The 14564-nt window shown below is 37.6% G+C and overlaps 1 long non-coding RNA gene across 1 annotated transcript in view; it reads right to left on the bottom strand.

The window, feature by feature from the left end:
• Positions 1–4255, bottom strand: part of LOC120298211 — a 52754-nt gene extending 48499 nt beyond the window's left edge. The window contains exons 1-2 of the long non-coding RNA XR_005554000.1: positions 4210–4255; positions 121–276 (exon numbers count right to left, since the gene is read on the bottom strand). This is a non-coding gene — a long non-coding RNA (uncharacterized LOC120298211). The remainder of the gene's footprint in view (positions 1–120; positions 277–4209) is intronic.
• Positions 4256–14564: the final 10309 nt, after the last annotated feature.

The raw sequence follows: 14564 nt of genomic DNA, 5'->3' as shown, positions 1-14564 counted from the left end.
CTTTATTGGGAAACATGTTTTGTTCTTCAATATTTTGCCCTCATTTTTTTATTTAACTTATTCACGTTTTCAATACCACATTTAATTGATATCTGTAGTGTTGTTATAGTATTTACTGACCAGCAGCTTCTGCTTCAGTCTGGGAATTTATTAACCAGGCTTTCTCCTAATTAGTTCATAGTATTTCATAGATCTGTCTGAAAACAGAAAATAGCTTCTTTTGGTATTGGAAAACTCTTCACTCTTTCTGCCTGTTATCAAACGCGGCCATCAGTTCTGTTGAATGAAATTGTAAAGGGGAAGTAAAAAATAATAATAGACAAAAATACTTTTCCAGACACTCAAACAGGCTGCTTTGCACCATGATGTGAAGCACATACTTTTTCAAAGTCAACATCAGCAATATGTGTAACAGTGTGCACAGTATTTAGAAGAGTAAGTGGGTAATCCAGATTTATTCATGTTCATTATACATAATTAATAATGTATCTAGATGGTGATGAGAGTTGGACACCCCCTCCCCAGCCCAACTAAGAAATAACCTAGGAACACCCCAACTAAACTGGGTCAACAGCAGCCTGAGGCTAAACAGCAAACACTTGACACAAACACAATGAGGAACCAGCTAGCAGCAATCAGGATTAACACACAACAATAAAAGTAATTAACACCTTTTAGGCAAGAAAATGGAACTAACAATAGTCACAAACCAGCAAATCAAGAAAGACAAATTTTAACTCACCAATTAGAAATGGTAAGTTTGTTACCAATCAGAAATGACAAGTTTGGAAACCACAAAAGGGTATAAAAACCCCTGTTTAAAGATCATTCTGTCTAGCTAGCCGGGAACTCGAGCTGAATTGTCACTCAACGCTGATCCTCGAAATAAAACCTCTTTCTGGTAGCTGGCTTCACGATCTATTTCTTCTGCGCTGCACCGTCAAGGGGAATCCCGGCTGGAAGGACCGAACGGGGGAGTTCCTCCCAACAATCTGGCGACCTACGAAGGGACTTCCAGCTCACCCAGCCACCGGACCGGGCCCGGAAGAGTCATCACCCAGCCGGCAGCGGACACTTTGATCCGTGGGGAAGCCTCCTCGGACCCTGCCCGGTCGGCATCGGGTAGTAAAGGGAGTTTTTGAGTCTTACGCTCGAACAGCTACCAGGAAAGAGGGTAAGTGCCACCAAATTTAAATCTATTAGGTTAAAGGGTCTGGGGGAACGAAAGGAAGAATGCATGAGTGTGTGCGTGAGGCATCCTCCTCTTAGAATCAGCTGGAGCTCGCTCCCTCCGTGTGCCCTCTAGCCGCACCCCGACCTGCTGCTAGCTCCAGTGGAGCCGTGACCGGCAGAATTCGGGAAAGCAAGGGGGGGCATCGGAGCGTGAGACCTTCTGGTGAGAGAGGAGGACTGAGCGGGCAGAGAAAGAGAACCCTATTCTGGGTAAGCCAGGACCCCTTCTGCCAGTAAATATTAAAGCAGTAGCCCCGAGCGGAGTGGCCACTCACCTCCGAGACCTCGACTGTATTGGGAAAGAAGTCTCGCAAGGAGACTTCGACTGTGTTAGGAAAGAAGTCTCACAAGGAGACTTCGACTGTGTTAGGAAAGAAGTCTCACAAGGAGACTTCAACTGTTAGGAAAGAAGTCTCACAAGGAGACTTTGACTGTGTAGTGTATAGAAAAAAATAGACTTTGCTTAGGGCTTTGCTGGGAAACCAATTTGGCTAAATAAAGGTACTTAAAAAGGAAAATAAGAAATAGTGATTCTCTCTCTCTATCTCTCTTTCTCTTCTCTATGCAACCACGTGGTATGTTTAAAATGTGCGCCTTCCCTAACTTGAGTTATCTGAAATTTATGGTGGGAATGACTAGGATGTATAAAACTAAGACTTCTGTTCTCTTGTCTTTATCTATATATATGTTTGTCAAAGTCTGTGCGTGAGAGGTAAATATGACTGTTAACTGTTTCAAATCCAAAGAAAAAAGAATTTTAAATTCTACTAGAAATTATGTTTAAAAATAAGCCACAAAAAAGGAAATACCTCACTCTGTTTGTCTGGCCAACAAACAGAGTGAAGAAAAAAAATTGTGTTTGTTTGTTTGTTTTCCTCTTTCTCTGTGTGTACGCTCAAGAACAGCCTTAAGTTACTAGGAGGGATTGTTTTAAGTTTATCAGTTGGAAAAGTTTCACTTGCATTTACTGTATGTGTTTTATCTATCTATCCTTTTCCTGAAAAATGTGTGTCTATCTACAAGAGCATTTTGAAGTTCAAGTCTGATTGTGTGGGGAAATAATTTTCTTAAGTTACTTTTCTTATCCTATCACTTACTGGTGAAACTACTATGAAGCTTTCTGAAACATAAGCATTTCTCAATCTCTAAAATGATGTGGTCTATTTTAGAATAAATGTTCTCCTACCTCTGGAAAGTTGCACACCTTAAAATATTAGGCTTTAAAATTATTTGGAGTTTTCAGCATTCTCAAGCTGCCTAGCATTTTTTTTTTCTCCTCTTCAAGTTGCAAGTTCTTGTCCATAATATGTTGCAAATGTGAAACATTTCATTTTGTTGTTCCCCATTTGTCTATGTTTAATAACTGCAGTATTAATGCCCTTTTCAAACTGCCTGCAAGCTACCCCCCTTCCAATTCTTTTCCTGTCCTTTGTTCTCCATACCTTTTGTCTGCCTCTCCTGGTAGAGTCCACCCAGAAAGGGGGGGAGACCTTGTTCTTGTATCTTTCAGCCCTGAAACCCTCTCCCAAGCCTTTGGAAGCAGAACACACAGACCCAGATGCTGCCTCCATCCATTTGAGCCATGGAATTGAGTTTTGAATCCAGCCATCCACTAAAAAGCCACCATGCAATCTGAGTGGAAAATCTTCCCAAGTCCTACCATTTACCCAGATGCCTATGAGAGCTGCAGAAGGAAGGTGGTGCCATGTGAAGCCTCAGAAGAGAGAATTAGATTGTGGGGGGAGGGTGGAAACTCATTGTAAACTTTTCTTTCTTGCCCCGTTTGTATTGTAACAAGCCAGTTGAATGTATTAATGGAGGGATGGCATTTAGGAATATGTGGCAGAACAAGTGCTGAACACCTTGGACTTCTATCTGGTGGGAGGGAAAATTGATCCAGAATGTTTGTATTGACTATTTTGTAAAAGTAGCTGCATATACATGCACACACACACAGACACCATTCAGAATCACACTTGAGTCTATCCCCTCCATCTACCTTTAGTGAAGTTCCCCAGGCTGATTTTTGCTCTATTGCACCAAAGCTTTGTGGGACCAACTTCCAACAGATACCAAGGGGGAGGGAACTAGGCCCCCTCAGGTGATTTGCAATTCATATGCCCTGACTAAGGAAGCAACAGGAAAAATCCCAAACTTATGCCCTGAATATTTTGCACTGTTGAGCTCAGATTGGGATTCCTAGAACTCATTATGTGCAATTTAAAGAAAATTTAATAGCCTGGCAGTTGGGTATTACAAACCTGGATGCACTGAATTAAGAGCTAAGGCAGGAAACAACCCTTGAAACTGGGCAGCCAGTGGTCATGTACTAAGGAGAACCATGGCTGTGAAGAATTTTGGGGGGTATGCAAACCTGACTGGAAGCTAAAGGTGACATCCAACATTTAAGAGAACTAGCACAAAACATTAGGCACAACCAGTCATCCTGGGACCTTTCCTGGCTCTTTTCATGGTTACCAGACTTCCATTGGTTGAAAATTCTTATTGGTAGTATAATCACAGTCATAATAGGTGGAGCCCTCCTTTGTTGCCTATGCCAATTAATTCCTTTAGGGTTAAAATGCCTAAAGGTCTGCACAACTCCCATCAGAAGCAAGGGATAAAGCAAGAAAACATCTCCCATGATGTGCCAAATTGATCACCACCACCGTATATATGAACCAGTTGGGCTAATCACTGATACTCCAGTGATAGCCCAAAATGGGGGAATTGATGAGAGTTGGACACCCCCTCCCCAGCCCAACTAAGAAATAACCTAGGAACACCCCAACTAAACTGGGTCAACAGCAGCCTGAGGCTAAACAGCAAACACTTGACACAAACACAATGAGGAACCAGCTAGCAGCAATCAGGATTAACACACAACAATAAAAGTAATTAACACCTTTTAGGCAAGAAAAAGGAACTAACAATAGTCACAAACCAGCAAATCAAGAAAGACAAATTTTAACTCACCAATTAGAAATGGTAAGTTTGTTACCAATCAGAAATGACAAGTTTGGAAACCACAAAAGGGTATAAAAACCCCTGTTTAAAGATCATTCTGTCTAGCTAGCCGGGGACTCGAGCTGAATTGTCACTCAACGCTGATCCTCGAAATTAAACCTCTTTCCGGTAGCTGGCTTCACAATCTATTTCTTCTGCGCCGTCAAGGGGAATCCCGGCTGGAAGGACCGAACGGGGGAGTTCCTCCCAACAATGGTAAATTAGTTATAATGATCAGATATGGAAAATGGCTTCGAGTTAACTTTTGAAATATTTTGTTTGTATTATTTATTGGCTTCAAAACCATATTTGTTTGAGGAGGTGCTGATAGAAATGCAAAAGTTTGCCAAAAAAATCTGTGTATGATTTTGTTTGAGAAGCTCCATAGCACAGCGTGAAGTGTGCCCTCATGTGACTTACTTGCAGGTGAGCACATCCACATATCCCAAAAACAACAATCCAATGAAAGACAACACTAAAATAACATTGAACAAGAAAAAAAAAACCTGCTCAGCAAACACATTGCAAACTGCAAAAATCACAGAAGCACATGACAAGCCCCTCCTAACCCAGCCATATTTCCAGATACCATTTGTGGTTCATACTTCAGCAATGCATGCAATGATAACTGCCAGATGTATAAATTAGATTCAGAAGGAGCAGAAGCACCTGAGATCATATAGTGAGCATCCAATAGATAATGGAAAGAGTATGGGATTTCCCAGAAGACATTTTATATTATACAAAGATTTATTGAATGTGTACATCCCAATAAATCATGAACAACCCTTAAAAACAAGTAATTGTTCAAAATAGAAAAAGACAGATGTCATGGTTTTATACATTTGTCCTTATATACCAAATATAAGAAATGCTGGACAAGAAGAAATAGAAATTAAAATTGGTGGGAGAAAGACCAACATTTTCAGATCTTCTGATAGTGCTGATTTAACAAAGGAAACTTTGCTGAAGTTGAAAGACAACACTGTAACAGCAGTTTGCTCCCCAATATTACCTCCCCCCCAAAAGATGATATCATCAGGTAAGTATTTTATCTTAGGATATAAATTCACAAGGAAGGTTGACTGAAACCATGTAATTAAGAGATGTATGCTATTTGGGAAAGACCTTATGACAGATTTGGACAAAATATTCACAGCAAAGATATTACTCTGACAAAAAAAAAGAGAGATTTGTTGTGAAGACCACGGTTTTCCAAATTATAAAATATAGCTGAGAAAACTGAACCATTTGAAAGACTGAATGAAGAAAAAATGATCCCCCTGGATTCTGGTGCTGGAGGAAAACTTAGTGAATACAAGATCATAAGAATATGAATCATAAATACATCCAATCTTTTTAATAGCAGCTGAAGTAAAATAAGAGTACCCACTTGGAGCAACAATGACAAAGTTAAATCTTAACTACTTTGGACACATTATACAATGATAAGAATACTTGAAAGATGACCGTGATCCTTGGAAAAATCAAAGATGATAGGAAGGCCAACAGAAGGCAAATTGGGACCTACTATCACCAGCATGAGTTTACAAGAACTTAAAAAAGCAGTTTCCACAGACAATTATGATAGCAATGAAAATTTGAAAGTGGCTGAATAACTGAACAAGAAAGTTGTCATTCAGATTTATACAACCAAGATGTGGTAGCCTAGTTTTTGGAACAAGCAAGAATATTCCTTGATAATCTTACTGAACTGATATGGGGAAAGCAAAGATCTGGACAAAGAACGGAGCAGATAAATGTAAAGATTTTTATGTCCAGTAGTGTCTGACTCTAGGGCACAGTGCTCATCTCTATTTCTTGACCAAGGGAGCCAGTGTTGTCTGAAGACATTTCCGTGTCATGTGGCCAGCATGGCTATATGCCAAAAGCACCCAGAAGACTGTTACCTTCCCATCAAAGTGGTACCTATTTATCTACTCATATTTGTATGCTTTCAAACTGCTAGGTGGGCAGAAATTGGGGCAAGGAATGGGAGCTGACCCCATTGCAAGTGCTTGGGTCTCAAACCCAGGCTGTCAGTTTTCTAGCTGATAAGGCCAATGGCTTCAACTGCTGACCCATTGCACCTCCAAGGACAGGGCAGTTCCAATGCAATAGGACAAAATCTGGTTTTGTAAGTAATTAGTGGCTAGTTTCAGACAGTATAGTTGCTTACCAGTGTAGGACTAGATGTTCCACTCAAAAGCTTAGCCACTGCACTCTGCATCAGCTGCAGCTACCAAGCATTCTAAACAGAATCAAGTAAGAGATATTCAAATAAGCTTTTGAGGAATAATAATGTCTGGTGTTGAACAGAATCAGTCATTGTGCAGTGGTGGGATTCAGATATGTGAACAATCGGTTCTCTGTGTGGATGCCACTTGCGGAAGTCCTGGGCAACCAAAAATTAGCTACTGGTCCTGCCGAAGTGGTGCGAACTGGCTGAATCCCACCACTGATTTGTGTCATTTTCTTCATCAAAATAGGGGAATACATACAGATTGATCCTTAAGTATATTTAAAAAAGGACTTTATCAAAAAAAACTTAAGGTATTACTTGAGAACCTAGTTTTTCTCTACCCACCACTAGGTTGGTAGTATGGAAGACAGTTCTGGGCTAGAGACACTTTTGGTCAAATTTAGCAGTATTGATTTTTATGTCTCCTGTAGTTCAGAACATAAAAGGAAAGGTCAAACTCTCTGTCTCTCTTCTTTTTAACATACATTCCTAAACTCATTTAGTGAGTCTGTAAGGAATATAGGCTTCCCTGAGAATAATTAACTTGGGCTTGAAATTGAGAGTGTGGAGTATAATGAACCACTAATCTCTCTTCTCCTAAAATGGTCCCTTTGAGCCTGAGAAATTAGGTGTCTTGTTCTTCAAACCAGTATCAAATGAATCAACGAGCATCAAATTTGTCATCTCACCTCAAGCCAATAGGCATCGTTTATTTAATACAAACCATGGAAGAACCTAATGAACACATGCAGAAATAGGAACAGATGTCTTTAAAGGTTTCTTTCAGATCAAGTTTTCTTCTTCCTTCATAATTAGTTTTCCCCTCTCCTGCAATTCAATGTTAGATTTCACTGAGCAATATTATTTGGTGGGCAGGACCACAAAGTTTATTTTTTGAGTAGATTAAGTGTGGGGGGAGTAATCATAAAAATCAACTAAATGGAATATACAAAATATGTACCACAAGGGCAATAGAGTCGCTTCAAAATGAGATGAGCAGCAAATAAATGTAATAAATAAATAAATAAACATTATAAATAAATACATTCTCTGCATTTTCTTTTAAAAAACCAAGGCAGCCATAATAATGTTTTCAATGTAACAATTTCTTGGACCAAGGCCATTTAAATAAGTTAAATAAATAAATAAGAAAATCTTCTTACTTTAGAGAAAAGCTGTCATGTGCAGGAAAACCAGAAAGTCCAGGCAGTTCAAATGGGTATAAAGATTTAGTGCTCTAAATTAAGCGCTCTATAAGAATCTGAACTTCTAACAGTCAAAGCAAATTGGTAGTAGATAAGAGTCAATGGAATTCATAGTGGGCTGGATTTAGATATCTTGTGGGCACAAAGGGACGCGATACTTATGATACATTTGACTCCTCCCTCTGGCTCAGCCTGGTCATCTCTTACATCAGCTTTTCTATTCTGAGCCTTTGTATTCTAGGTCTCAGGATTCCTAGTCCAAACGCTGTATGAATTGCCATTTTATGAAATAAATTCTCAATAATCCCATTTTGTCTCTAAAACTGGCCAATTTCCATGCGAATAGAAAGAGTCTTGAAACCCTCTCTCAATCAGGGGTTAGAGCTCAGTTAGCAAAACATTCCTGATTTAGACAAACACTACCTCTCTGAAACTGCTTTCTGCATTTCAAGGAAAGTCTTCATTCCCAATAAACAGGAACTTGCCTTGAAATACAAACAAAATATTCAAGGGAATAGAATTTTTTACAGGACCAGAGTGAGAAACATTTAAATTTGCTTTTCTCATAGTTGTTTTCAATGATTGTCAAGAATTCATGGATCTGCTATTTAAGTCACAAAAGCATGTACACTTTGTGCTTGCATTTTTATTAGGTGGCACATTTGCAAAAATGAAATAACAAGACTTGCTGAAATCAGATCTGTATGTACATTAGCTCAAACTGACTGTTTACCTCAAAACCAGAATGCTGTGAATCAAGATATAAAAATAAATTTGGTGAACAATAAGTGGCTTTATTGCTAGAACTCAGAGCAAGGTGGCCATCTATTTTTCCCACCTTAAGATGAGCTCAACTGTGCATCAGGTCCTCATTTCCTGGTCTATTCATTAGGCTAAGGTATACTTTTAGCTGAAATAAAGGATGTCAATCCATAAGCAAAATTAAAAATGCAATTAACATTAAAAGAAATAATAATTACTTTTTAAGCAAGGCCTTGTGCACTGTTAATATTATTTAAAGAGATTTTGTTTCTAGTCAAATTGAAAATAATAAAAAATATGGAAGTATTAGCATTACCTTCATAGATATGGTGAATGTCCCATTGAACAGAAGATTGGTCCAAGTTGCTTGGTGACTGAAGAAAAGGTAAGATGAAAAAGCCTCCCTTCATCTGTTCTTGGACAAAACTATTCATCTCTAATGCTGCAGATTCCCGTATCCTTAAACTGGAAAAGCATTTATATTATGTTGTGTTGTATCATGTATCATGTATCATGTATCATGTCATGATATGATATATCATATCATATCATATCATATATATCATATTCCACCCATTTTGCTGTCCAAAGTGACTCTGGGGGGGCTTACAAAATAATAAAAATAGCAATATAAAACAAATATAAATATTGGTATAAGAAGAATCACGATTACAGAGGATTAAATATACATTAAAGAAACCACAGGCTCAAGCCAAAAGGAGGTGGAGACAGAGTAGAATTTTTGAATCATACCTTGATTGTTAGGGGGAGTTATTCCTACCAGGTTTCAGTTTCCTGGATCTTTTTTTAGGTGTCCATTATCTGTCAAGTATTATTGTATTCCATTCTCTTTTTGTTGAATACCAGCATGGCTGTTTACAAAGGAATTGTAATACATAAACCATCACTTACTTTTAAGGCTTTGCATAACGAAGTTATCCCACCTCATCTAGATACTTCATTCTCATGGAAATTTCAGCTGATTCAGAAGGCAGTGGCCTATATACTTCCTGGCCATTTCCATAGTGGAAATGATGAACTGGATACCAATGTGTTACCAAGGGCAATCTAAGGTATAGGTTGCATAAGGCTTCTCTTCTAAGAAATTTTCTACCTATCTGATCCAGACACTCAGAATACATTTACTAAAAGTCAACCTTATAATGAGGTGCAGTAAGGCACAGCCCCAGTGACAGGTATTCTTGGTCATGAGCATGGGTCATTTTGGTTTCCTTGCATTGCCACAAATATTTCAAAGTGGTTGGAGATCTTAAACTATGTACATTTCTCATTTTGTACTGAGTCAGTTTGGTGTAGTGGTTAAGGCACTAGGCTAGAAACCAGGAGACTATGGGTTCTAGTCCAAAAGCAATGTAAATTATAACTTTTCATTGCAGGAATGTAGGATCTGATAACAACATGAGATGATCTTGTTATGGGCGACCTGGAGCTTCTACTGTCTGATTTTCTAAAGAAACTCCAAGCCCATCTTTTCTCCTGATTGTACCATCTGCTAACATTAAAAAGTGTCCATTGTTACATCCATATATAGACTCCACAGAAGACTTCTCCTCCTCCTCCTCCTCCTCCTCCTCCTCCTCCTCCTCCTCCTCCTCCTCCTCCTTCTCTTTTTTCTTCCTTCTTCCTTCCTTCTTCCTTCTTCCTTCTTCCTTTCTCTTCTTCCTCCTCCTCTTCCTTGTTTTCATAGTTTTTTTTAAAAAAAAATGCAACTTGATCTCAGGACAATGACTTTGTCATGGTTCCGACAGACAGAGACAAATAAAGCAGAACTCCTCAAAGAACATGTTTATTAGTTACAAAGTAACAGTACATCAAAAGTTAAACCAAGTCTGAAGACACACATAACAACTCCCCAATATAAAGTTAAGAAATCCCACCCCTAAGGCTATGCAAGCAACTATGTTCCCCAATACATCTTCCTGGTGGGTTTTTCACAAAATACCCAGCCTGAAGTCTCAATGATCTTGGTTCCCATGGGGCAAAAGTTTATTTAGACTAGTGAAGCACCTGGCAATCCCCCTCCCTCCTTTCAATGTGTCAACTGAAAATGAATAAGGAAGATGGCTGCAGCCATGCTCATTTGACAAGTTGACAGACTTACTATTCATATTGATCAGCTCGAGGAAATACTATATTTTCTGATACTGGTGTCAAAGAGTATAGTGGTGGGCCAGTATTATGCTGCTTTAAAAAATAAAGGATGACAACAGTGACAGCAAAGAAGTGCCTTAAATGTGACTATGTCTAGATCCATTCAAATTATAATAAATTAAATTTAGAAATTATAATTTAAAATCTGATGCCTGATGTGGGTATGCACTCTATCTTGATATAGAGCCAGCTCTATCACTAGTCATTTAGTTTTATTTTATTTTTTTTAATATTGCAGATTGAAAGAAAAACAAAACTGCTCTTCTCTTTAATCTCACTGGCCAGGAATGCTCTTTGTCAGGAATGTTTCTATGTTAATTTAAAACTCTATCATTCTTTTAAAACACATTTTTAATAGTAATTGGAATCTCGACAAGTTTTTCTCAGTAAAGGCAAATGGAGGCGTCTGTATAATTTTTAATTGCTTTTTTTGGCCTAATTAAAAGTATGTGCATACAACTGGTAAGATCCTTCTTGCCGCATTAGTTAGAAGATGATTCCATAATGAAGAACTACAAAGCAGTTTTGACCTTTTAAGATTTCAGTGGGATTTCTGGAGAATAACAGATTTATGACAACCGTTTTGGTGTATATAGTCCCTGTTGGCTTTGCAATTAGGAAGGCAAATATATGTAAACCTTGCTTAGACAGTTGTTGAATGAATTGAAATCTCCAAGTGGGGAAAGAACACCTCCTCATGCCTCTAACCTCCACGTGTGTTGTAACCATAATTTGCCCTTCATCTAATACCCGGCTGTTTGTAAGCATTCATTCACACTGTCTCACTGATCTCCCTTGGTGTATTGCTATTGGAGAGAGGGTGACAGAACTGTATGCATGGATATGCACAAGAGAGAATGGAATGACACCAGATCCTTATCTCATGTACTGTAGCATGATATCATCAGACAAATGCTGTAAGTACATTATTTGCATCAATTTATATGATAGAATCAAAATTCAATGTCATTTTGATAACATTTACCAGATACCTATATGTACAAAGAAAGCCTGAAATGTCTAAATAGAGCCAAATGGAGGTATTAATTACCAGCATATTACACCATGATGTTATAGTTCAACCCTGGTAGCAGCACAATGTTCCACCACCACAATATTGCATTTCCCCTCCCATGCCCATGCAGAAGGCTTGGAGTCACAATGTATATTTCTCACCCTAACTTGTGATATAATATTGATATACAGTTAGAGGTAGAAGCTTCAGCTTGCATGAAACTACTGGTTGTGCTTCTCCTGCTTGGGCTACAATCAGGCACATCATGAAGGAAGTTGTCCCCTAGATAGCACTTGGAGGATTTCTAACAGGGAATTCACCATATTGGGCTGGAAAGTGAAGAATATGTGTGCAGCCAAAGATTTATGAAAAAACTTTTATAGCCGTATGTCAGTCAGAACCTGTGATTTTGTACATTCAAAGCAGAATCAGAATCAGAATAGAGCTGGAAGGGACCTTGGCGGTCTTCTAGTCCAGCCCCCTGCTCAAGCAGGAGACCCTATATCATTTCAGACAAGTGGCTGTCCAGTGTTTCTTTCACACAATGATGCTGTCAAGACTGCTAACATCGGATGTTCTTGCTTGCCATATATGAAGAAGCAAACCTGTTTTATTTAGCCTGTATAGCATTTCTAGAGTTAAGGCAGATAGTAGTAGTTTAAGGGATGGGAAAGTATGCAAGTTAACCATAACAATGTCTGGGCACAGTGTGGCCAAGGTCAGCTCAGCTGCAATGGGAGGGGCACCTCTCACTTCACATTAATTGGAGAATGTGATTGATGACTGTAAAATGAAGGAGTGAGTTATGCTTTGTTACAGATGCTTGGGGGAGGGAGGATTCAGTTTCTGGCTTAACTTTGTTAGTGCCGAAGCTATGCAGAATAATAAAAGATTCTTTTAGAGGAAAAAGCCTCAAAATTCTTTGAAAATCTGCTTTCTTTCGGAACCATGTCAGATGCCTCTGTTTCTTGTACAGTAAATTTGTGCTTTTCTAGCAGCCATGATTTAGGCAACAAAAATTATGACTTGGGATCAAATGTGTCTCAAGAAAGTGACCAGTCTGGGACAGACCATAGTCCAGTCTGGATGGAATTGGTCGCTGAGAAAGAAGAGAGGAGATCCTGGAGGTTGAATGAGAATTTATTTAAACAAGAAAAAAATGTTCAAAAACTAAAGGAATGTTTAAAGGAATATTTTGCTTTAAATATGAATAAGGGAACATCAATGTCAATGGTATGGGATGCAAGTAAAGCCTTTATGCGTGGGATTTTGATAAATATGAACAATTTTCATAGACAGAAGCAGACTCAGAAACGTAAAGAATTAGAAGATGAGATTAAATTAAAAGAGAAACTTTTAATTTCAAATCCTTTAGATGAAAAGTTAAAGGAGCTATAGAATTGTTAAAAACACAATTTAATATGTTGATGGCTGATCAAGCTGCAACCAACTTATTGTTCATGAAACAAAATACATTTTGTAATGCTAACAAACCAGGGAGATGGTTGGCTTATCAGTTAAGAAAGAAACAGAGACAGAGAATTATAGAAAAAATAAATTATAATGGTAAATTGGTTTATCAGAAAGAATTGATAAAGAAATCTTTTTTAGATTATTATCAAAAATTATATAAGAGTACTAATGTACAAACTACAGATATAAACAATTATTTAAGTAAAGCTAATTTTCCTAAATTAACAGAAGATCAAAAAAAAGAGATTAATGGTGTAATTACCAATGAGGAAGTTGTGATAGCTATTAAGCAATTGAAATTAGGCAAGGCGCCGGGTACGGATGGGTTGACGTCTATTTATTATAAAACTTTAGTAGAAGAGATGACTCAACCGTTATGTGAGCTTTTAAATAATATATTACAGGGCTTAGAGATCCCTCCGTCATGGCGTAATGCTTTTATATCTTTGATTCCAAAAGAGGACCAAGATCTCACCTTGCCTAAGAACTATAGGCCCATATCTCTTTTAAATGTGGATTATAAAATTTTTGCAAAAATTATAGCCAATAGGTTTATGGGGGTTTGGCAGCAGCTTATACATAAGGACCAATCGGGTTTTATAACTGGAAGGTATATGAAAAATAATGTTAGACAAATTATTAATTTATTAGAATATTTAGATAAAAACAACCAAGTCCCTGCAGGGCTGATATTTTTGGATGCTGAAAAAGCCTTTGACCAGTTGAATTGGCAGTTTATGTTATGTTTAATTAAGGAGATGAATTTTGGACAAAATATATTACAAGTTTTATCTAATATATATCAAAAACAGACTGCTCAACTTATTGTAAATGGGGGTTTATCAGAGGTTTTTACAATAGAAAAAGGTACAAGACAGGGATGTCCATTATCTCCGTTATTATTTGTCTTAACATTGGAAATTTTGTTGATTAAAATTTGGGAGTCTCAAGAAATAAAAGGAATAGAAATTAATAAAAAAGAATATAAGTTAAGAGCTTTTGCAGATGACTTGGTTGTTACTTTGTATCAACCTACTTATTCGGTAGTTAAATTATTACAATTGATTCAGCAATATGGGTGTGTCTCGGGTTTTAAAATTAATAATAATAAGACCAAAATATTGCCAAAAAATATGACCAATTGTGATAAACAGACTTTGGTTAATTTAACAGATTTTGAAGTTGTGGACAAGGTAAAATATTTGGGGGTTACACTATCTGCTTCTAATGCAAAACTGTATAAAAATAATTATGAAAAGTTGTGGATTGGGGTACAGAAGGATTTAATGAATTGGAATAATTTACAGTTATCTCTTATGGGTAGAATTGCAGTTATTAAAATGAATGTTCTGCCAAAGTTTCTTTTTTTGTTTCAAATGTTACCTATTTTAAAGAATGAACTTAACTTAAATGAATGGCAGAAAGGTATTAACAAATTTATTTGGGCAGGGAAGAA

The sequence above is a fragment of the Crotalus tigris genome, unplaced genomic scaffold, assembly GCF_016545835.1.
Source record: "Crotalus tigris isolate CLP2741 ecotype Arizona unplaced genomic scaffold, ASM1654583v1 scf7180000023780.715972, whole genome shotgun sequence".
In the NCBI taxonomy this organism is placed as follows: domain Eukaryota; kingdom Metazoa; phylum Chordata; class Lepidosauria; order Squamata; family Viperidae; genus Crotalus; species Crotalus tigris.
This window is presented reverse-complemented; position numbering and strand designations above follow the sequence as displayed.